The 7303-nt window shown below is 57.5% G+C and overlaps 1 long non-coding RNA gene across 1 annotated transcript; it reads right to left on the bottom strand.

Annotated features, from left to right (window-relative positions):
- Positions 1–368: 368 nt before the first annotated feature.
- On the bottom strand, positions 369–4351 carry LOC142870573 (uncharacterized). Its single transcript, XR_012918906.1, has 3 exons — positions 4227–4351; positions 1034–1161; positions 369–853 (listed from the first exon to the last, which is right to left on the bottom strand). It is a non-coding gene; the product is annotated as an uncharacterized LOC142870573 (long non-coding RNA).
- Between the last annotated feature and the right edge of the window lie 2952 nt (positions 4352–7303).

Here is a 7303-nt window from a genome sequence, read left to right as displayed (position 1 = left end):
TCTGTCCCCGCCGTGGCAGCAGCACAGGAAAGGACTGATCGTCTCAGGGGGTGGCCCACTGTCCCCAAAGATCCTGCACACAGTGTGGGGCCTCGTGACACTGAAGAACCCGTCACTGTCCTCTAATGCCCCACTCGGATGGCGCCTCCCCAGCCAGCCTGGTCCCCACTGTCCCCTTCCCTGCCTGGCCACTGCCAGAGTGACTCTCACGCAGCTCCGTGCTCCTCCTGTGTGTCCCTCACGCTGCCCTGTGTGCGGGAACCTCCGCCCATGACGTCCTCTCTCCTGACCCAGGACATCCTGGAGGGGACGGACTGTGTCACGCTCACCATTGTCCCCCTCCTGCCAGAGAGAGCCTTGACCACATGAAATGCTCACTCGTGTTTATTAAATGCAGCAGTGAATGAAGAGTTAGGGTTAAGCGTCTAGATATTTGTTCCTCCAACCCACGAGCTCACGTGCAGGGGGGCACAGGGAGGGTGTCCCCCAAGGCCCCAGGCACGGGCGCCCCCACACAGATGCATGTTTCCTACGCAGGCCTCCTTGTTAAAATCCATCTTAAATCCCCCTCTTCTGTGGATACAGGAGCAGCGCGATCCAGCGGGCTGAGGTGCAGAGTGCAGGCTGAACTGGAGCGTGGAGGCGATTATGCAGACAGTGGCAGAGACATTTCCGTAGGTGTCCGGACAGGGACACCCAGGGTCATGGAGACCCGGAAGAGAAGGACTTCTTTCTGTCCCAATGACAGATGCTTGTAGAATCTTTACGTTGCTGTTACTGAGTATAAGACCTCATTGGAACACTACGGAAACGTGGTACCGCTTGCATGCTCCTTGACATCCGCTAGTCTCTCCTGGACAAACAGACACACAGGAGGGGTGTTAAGGGGGAAGGAGGGGTGGCACTGAGGCCCTGAGACCCTGAGACCCCGTGGGGCTCCTCCCATCCTGAGCAGGGAACAACAACCTCTGAGGACCCGCCAGTCTCCACCCTTGGGGGCATCTGTGCTCCTCTGAGGAGCTCCGGGGCTCACCTGTGATACTCAGAGTCCTCTCGGTTGGGGGACGCCGATTCCCTTTGTGGTCTGCGTGGAGAGGAGTTGTGGTACATATAGATCAAGCCGCACACGACCAGCACGGCCATAACCACGATCTCACCAACCTAGGAGAGCAGAGGGCGGGGATGGAGGTCAGATGGGGCCTGGGGGGTGAGGGGCGATGGTGATGTGAGCCCAGGACCAGGAGGCTTTGTCCCAGCTCAAAGTGTGGCCTGCCAAGGACCAACTCTGACTTCGGGGGTTGGGGTCCCCTGTCCTCTCTCAGCCTCACGGGGCAACATCCCACCAGGTGTCTGTGAGGGTCACGTGTGGGGTGGGAGCTTGGGGATTTCAACACTCCCTGCCAGCGCTCCCTGAGGGACAGGGTCATCTGTTTGGGGAAACAGCTTGACAGGTGGCTTCAGGTGCGGGAGGCCTGAGGTGGGGTCTGGAGTCACACAGGGAAATGGAGCTGTTTGTGCATGGCAGGAATAGGAATTTGAGGGTTCACGCAGGCCACAGAATGAAAAGCAAGACAGTGGCCGGAGATGGATGGTCTGAGCGCCATGGTGGCAGGTGCAGCCTGCAGGGAGAGGCTCCTGCCCAAGACCCAGACTCGCCAAGCAGGGCTGGCGACGCCCCAGGGATGGGTGGTTTGTGGGCTGTGATGTGAACCTCTGCCCTCCCGCTGACCCTCTGCAGAGAGCCAGCCACTGAGAGGACCTTCTTCTCATGTGACAGTGACATTTTGTGGAGGGGAGGAATGGGGGCTGCCCCTTTGGCTTGGGAAAAAGAGTCAGTGAAATGATCCCCACATTGGACTAACTGAGCAGCAGGAGGGACCCAGGAGCAATGCAGGCCTCTGCTTGCTGCCCCCTAGAACACCCAGGGGTGTGGGGTCTCCCAGAGCAGCTGGGAGGAGAGTTTGAGGAGAATCCATTACATCTGAGGGACAAGGGACAAGGGAAGACCCCAGGTGCCATTTGGGTTCCATTATGTGAAATGATAAACATGACAGTATTAATCTTATCTCAATATTAATAAGGCGCATGGCACCTGGTAGGTAACAAAGAAAAATTTGTCAATAATCATTTTTAAAAGGCCTTTGGGGGATCCAGCTGCTCAGGGACTTGTCCCTTTGGAGAGGCATCTCCTAGCCCTTTCCTTCTCCCCCTCAACTGAGCAGCGGTTGCCACAGGTCCACTCGGTACCCGAGGCTGAGAGCAGCACCCTGACAGGCACAAGCTGGGAGGGGACAGGTGCAGACCAGAGGAGTGTCACTCACAGCAGAGGGGTAAGAGCCATAAAAGAGCAAGAAGAGGGTCCCAGGGCCCTGAGGGGAGGGCGGTTTGCTTCTTCCCAGGGGCCTTAGCGAGGGTAGGGTGGGAGCGGCTTCCCGGGCAAAGCCGGGGCAGGATGAAGGAGCCGGAGTCAGTGAGTCCCGGGAGCTCAGAGTAGAAGCTGGGCCTTCTGCACTGAGTATGCGGTGCTTTTCCATGGTGTTGTTAAAGAAGATTCTTTTTATACCTAGAACCTTCCTAGGTAAAAGGGTCCCTCAAGTAGCTGAGATTGTTGCTATTTTATGAGAAATAATTCCTGCTGTCAGACCCTGGAGCCCCTGCATTTTGGGGTCATCATGGGCAAAGGTGGGACACAGGGTGGCTGTCCAGGGTCAGATGGGGCAGCTGAGCCTGGAAGGTGGGGTTTGGGTGGGCATGGGGGAGGTCTCGTCCTAGATCATTCTTTGGTGGACTGAGATTACAACTGAATTCCCAGACTGGGGCTCTGTCCACTACAGGGTGTCGGCTGTGCTGCTGGGGTTAGTCTTTCCTGAACCTGCCCAGCTTCCCCTCCCTTAGCTCCTCCCCCAGCTTCCCCTCCCTTAGCTCCTCCCCAAGGAAAGGTCCCAGGTTCTTCCTCCTTCCTCCCTTCCTGCCCAGGTATCCAGGGCCTCCCCAGGCACCTGGCTCATTACTGGGAAGTTTCTCACTTTCCCTGCTTGTGCCTGTCCTCAGAGGACAACAAACCCCTCTACCCGCATGCCAGCTGCCTGTCCTAGTGTCCAGCAACAGTCACCCCCTCTTAGAGCCAACCATCAACTCTCCCCAGAGGCCTAACTGTGCCCTTCCCTAAGAATTCCCGAGAACTGGCCTTGAGCAACTGACTCTGACGCCAAAGGCAGCAGCACGGCCCGTGAAGGGCAGGGCCCGGCGGTTCCTCTGCCATCCGCTGTGGTCCCCTCTGCCCGCCAGCCTGCGGAGAACGCGCTGCCCAGGGGCCCTGGGGGGGACGGGCTGACCCGCACACAGCGGCCCCTGCGTGTCCTTTGTCACAGCTGCTTCCCTGTCCAGTCCCGCAGTCGCCTCAGGAGCTGAGATGGCCTTTGGGACCCGAGTCCCCACGTCCTCAGCTGCTCGGCTCCTGAATACACCTGCTGTGCCTGACACCCACCCCCTCTCCAGTGGGCTCCTCCGTGTGCCCAGCAGCCCACCCTGCTTTGGGCAGCCATTGACCAGGGTCAGCCGACCTTTGCCCTCCTCCTGACAATGTCCTCCCAGTGAGCACAGCCAAGCAGCACAGACGCCCAACGTTCCTCCTGGTCCTTTCCTGGTCCATTTCCTGGCACTGACTTGTTCAGGCAGCCATGTCCTTGCCTCAGTGACCCCCACGGTCCCCTGACTGGCTCCACCTCCTGTCCCTGCCACTCCACATCCAGCCCAGGACCACGGAGGCCTCCCATGGGCACCTCTGGCCATGACCTTCCTCTGGTCTCTGGGTGCAGGACACCCCTGCGGGCAGCTGCAGGCCCTTCCTGACCGGCCTCCCTGCCCTCCTCCCCTGACCCCTGCCACCCTGACATCCGTGTCTCTCCCCCCACACCCCAGGCAGGAGGGGCTGCCCTGATGGCCCCAGCCTGACTCAGAGAACCCTCCCTGGGATGCCCACGTCTCTCCCAGAGCCTCCCCTCCTCAACAGGAGACCCAGGACAGCTCTCTGGACACAGAAAGGACATAGCCCCTCCACCACGAACTCCTAATCTCTCACGGAAACTGATAAGAACAGAATTTTTATGCAACTTTTGAAATAAAACCTGGCACTCACACTTCCCCATTCTAGGAAACCGGACTGAGTCCTTCTCATGGGGGGGCAGCCCCTGTGGATTTCCCCTGAAATATCAGGAGGCCCTTACCTTGAATATCATCGTGAAGCCACAGTCAAAGTGTTCTTGTTCCCCTGCTGCAGGGTGTTGTCTTAAAGTCTAGGAATTTCACTTTTGATTTCATGTTTCACTGCTGCCAGCCAGTGAAGAACAAGAACAGAACACACGTGACAAGTGCATAAGGCAGTATAATCAATCACCTGGCCCCTCACACCCAGGAACTGGAAGGGAACCAGTGCACCCTGTGTAGCCAGCCACATGCCGACAGTCCTTCCTGACCCGGGGAAGGCTGCTTTGGAGCCAGCTCAATGTCCCATGATTGTCACCCTGCCTACTGAGTCAGCTTTTGCTCTGGAAACAAGAAAACCGAGCATCTCGACCACTCAGGACAGAGACTTCTTTCTCACTCACGGAGCACGAGGGCTGGGGGCAGTGCAGAGGCCTCTGGGCTCAGCAGTGTTTGGCTTCAGGCAGAGGGGGAAGGTCAGGTCCCCACCTTCTGGGTTACACTCTGGGCCCTGGTGAAAGGAGTGGCCCCACCAGGGGCATCTCCTCCTGGCAAAGTGCACGGGAGCCCAAGGAGCTGACACCAGCCACGCAGGGCCCTCTGTGAACTCCTGCTCAGCTGTGCTCAGAGGCGGTGTGCTCACTCCCTTCCACTGGCCAAAGAGATCACACGACCAAGCCACAGGCAATGAGGAACCCTGGTAGGCCCCAGATAATGGCAGGGACATGTCCTGTATCACCTTGAGGGGGCACAGCAGCAGGGGGTGGGCAGGGGAACCAGTCTGAAGCCAGAGACACTTCCCACAGCCATTCAGAACTGAAGCCCCAGAAAATGCTGGGCTGAGGGACGAGGGACGGCGGCTGGGTGGGGACACTGCATCCAGGTGTGTCCACAGGCACAGGCACAGCAGGTGCGCGTCTAGTGAGGCTCTGGGGTGTCAGGGGATGCGCCGCCTTCACTGGAAGCCCGTGGCTGCAGGTCACACACTGCACTAGCTGGGGCTCTCCAGAGAAGCAGAACTGTTAGGAGACACGTGCATACATATGGGGATTAACTGTGCAGAGTGGCTCATGGGACGCAAGCGTCATCCAGGAAAGCCAGGCTGGATTGAAACTGAGACTGAACCCACCACAACCAGGAGAGCCCTGGGGTCACTCCCCGTCCACGGGCAGAAGAGGAGATGGGAGGTCCCAGCCTTAGCAGTGAGGCAGGAAGAAGGGGTGAAGCCCTCCTTCCTCCACCTCGTGTCCTCTTCAGGCCCTGCAGGGGTGGGTGATGCTGGCACATTGCTGGGGGCACAGAGAGCACCACGTCCCCTACTCAAATGCTCGTCTCTCCCGCAAACGCCTGGCAGATGCTCCCAGAGCGATGTGGAATCTGAGCCCTCCTTGGCCCGGTCAGGTGACACCCAAACTACACCAGGACAGCTACTAAATACAATGGATGTGACAGCAGGAAATCCTCTCTTCAGATAAGGAGATGTCAAGACCCCGTGTGGCCGGGCACCGTGAGACTTTAGTGCCCAGCGTTACTCTGATGACCAGACGACGTGCGCTGTGCCGAGGCCCTGCTCACTCGCACAGGTGAGCCGCTCCCCTGCCCAGCACCCCTCGCTCCCACGGCGCCTGCCAGTGCTGCTGTGCTTTGTGTTCCTGTCACACAGGAAGTGGTGACTGCAGGGTGGTGAGGAAACTGTGTGAGATTGTCTTGCAGAAGGAAGAAATGCCTTGAAAAACTTGCAAATAGCTCCTGATGCCCAGAGTGTGGTGACTCAGGTGCCATCAGACACCAGAACCCCACAGACCCCTTCCCATTGCTCCCCGAGCCATGAAGCCTCCGGCCCCAGTTCTTAAGAAGATGCGCTGGGGAGATTTTGTTCTCTCGTCTTCTCACTTTGGTGAAATCAAATAAACCTTTCTCTGTCTCTGAGCACTATTGTCACAGTGTGTAGCTTTAGCTGCACATCCGGGACACAAGCCTGCATTGGTGTCAGCAACGGTGGGAGGGAGGAGAGGGGCTCTGACCATAAGGGGTTTTTGGGAGCTGTCCCAAACCCGGGAGAGTTAAAGTGTGGTTGCTGCCCGGAACACTGGGGTCCTTGAGACACAGCACCTGGCGCCTTAACTCAGAGCTCTGACATTCTTGGCCTTTCTTCCAGCTCACGGAGGGTGCTGGAGACAGCAGTAGCAGTTATAGAAGGTCACTGAAGTCATCCTGCGCACACAGCCCTCATAACTTATAGCCCCCCCCCGAGGCCCTGCACACTCCTTTCCCAGAATTGTTAATTACGCTTGGGTGCTCTTTCCTTGAACTGTCTGAGTGATCATAGTTGAGTATTTGTAGCTTTTTTGATATCAGAAAAATGTTAAGTTGTAGATTAGAAAACTGCTTAAGCGAGGGAAAGGGCTATCAAAGTGACGTAAGGTTGAAAGAAACAAGAACTGTTTTGTTTTCTGGTTTAATGAAGACATGCACCACCTGTTCCATTGCATTTCACTTCTCCTTTGTTCTTATCTGTATAAATACAGCAACTGAAATAAACGAGGCGCGGCAGTCAGCAAGGACTCCGTCCTCCCGTCCCCATCTGTTTGTGGTCTCTTCATTTCTCAGCCTCGCCTCCTAACTCCAGGTGCCGCACGTCGCCGGCTGGCTCTGGCAGGACAGAATTCACCCCATGACATGGAGCTCCAGGCTCCCTGCAAGACGGGACTGGGGAGAGAGAAGTGAAGAAGGAGCAGGCTTTTGCATTGAGCAATGGCAGGAAGGAGCTGACATGCAGAGGCTGCGGCTGGAAGAGGTTTGGGAGATCAGGAGTCCAGTTTGGAAGTGCTGGGTTTGAGACACCTATGAGACACGCTGTAGGGATGTCGGGGGACAGGGCAGCTGGTCCTGGAGTCTGGGGTTCAGGAGGGAGGTCTGGGCTGGGGACGGATAAGCCATCAGCCTGCATGAGGCCAGCAAGGGCGCCGTGAAGCCAGAAGCTCTGAGGGGTCTGAGATGCTGCTTTGGAGCTCATGTAGCAGCTGCAGCACCTCGGAACTGGTTCCCCAGCCCACTCCCCACGTGGCAGAACCAGATGTCACCTGGGCATGTGGCGAGG

Source organism: Microcebus murinus, chromosome 4 (assembly GCF_040939455.1).
Source record: "Microcebus murinus isolate Inina chromosome 4, M.murinus_Inina_mat1.0, whole genome shotgun sequence".
Taxonomy (NCBI): Eukaryota; Metazoa; Chordata; class Mammalia; order Primates; family Cheirogaleidae; genus Microcebus; species Microcebus murinus.
Note: the sequence above shows the minus strand (reverse complement) of the source record. Positions and strands in the feature narration are given on the sequence as shown.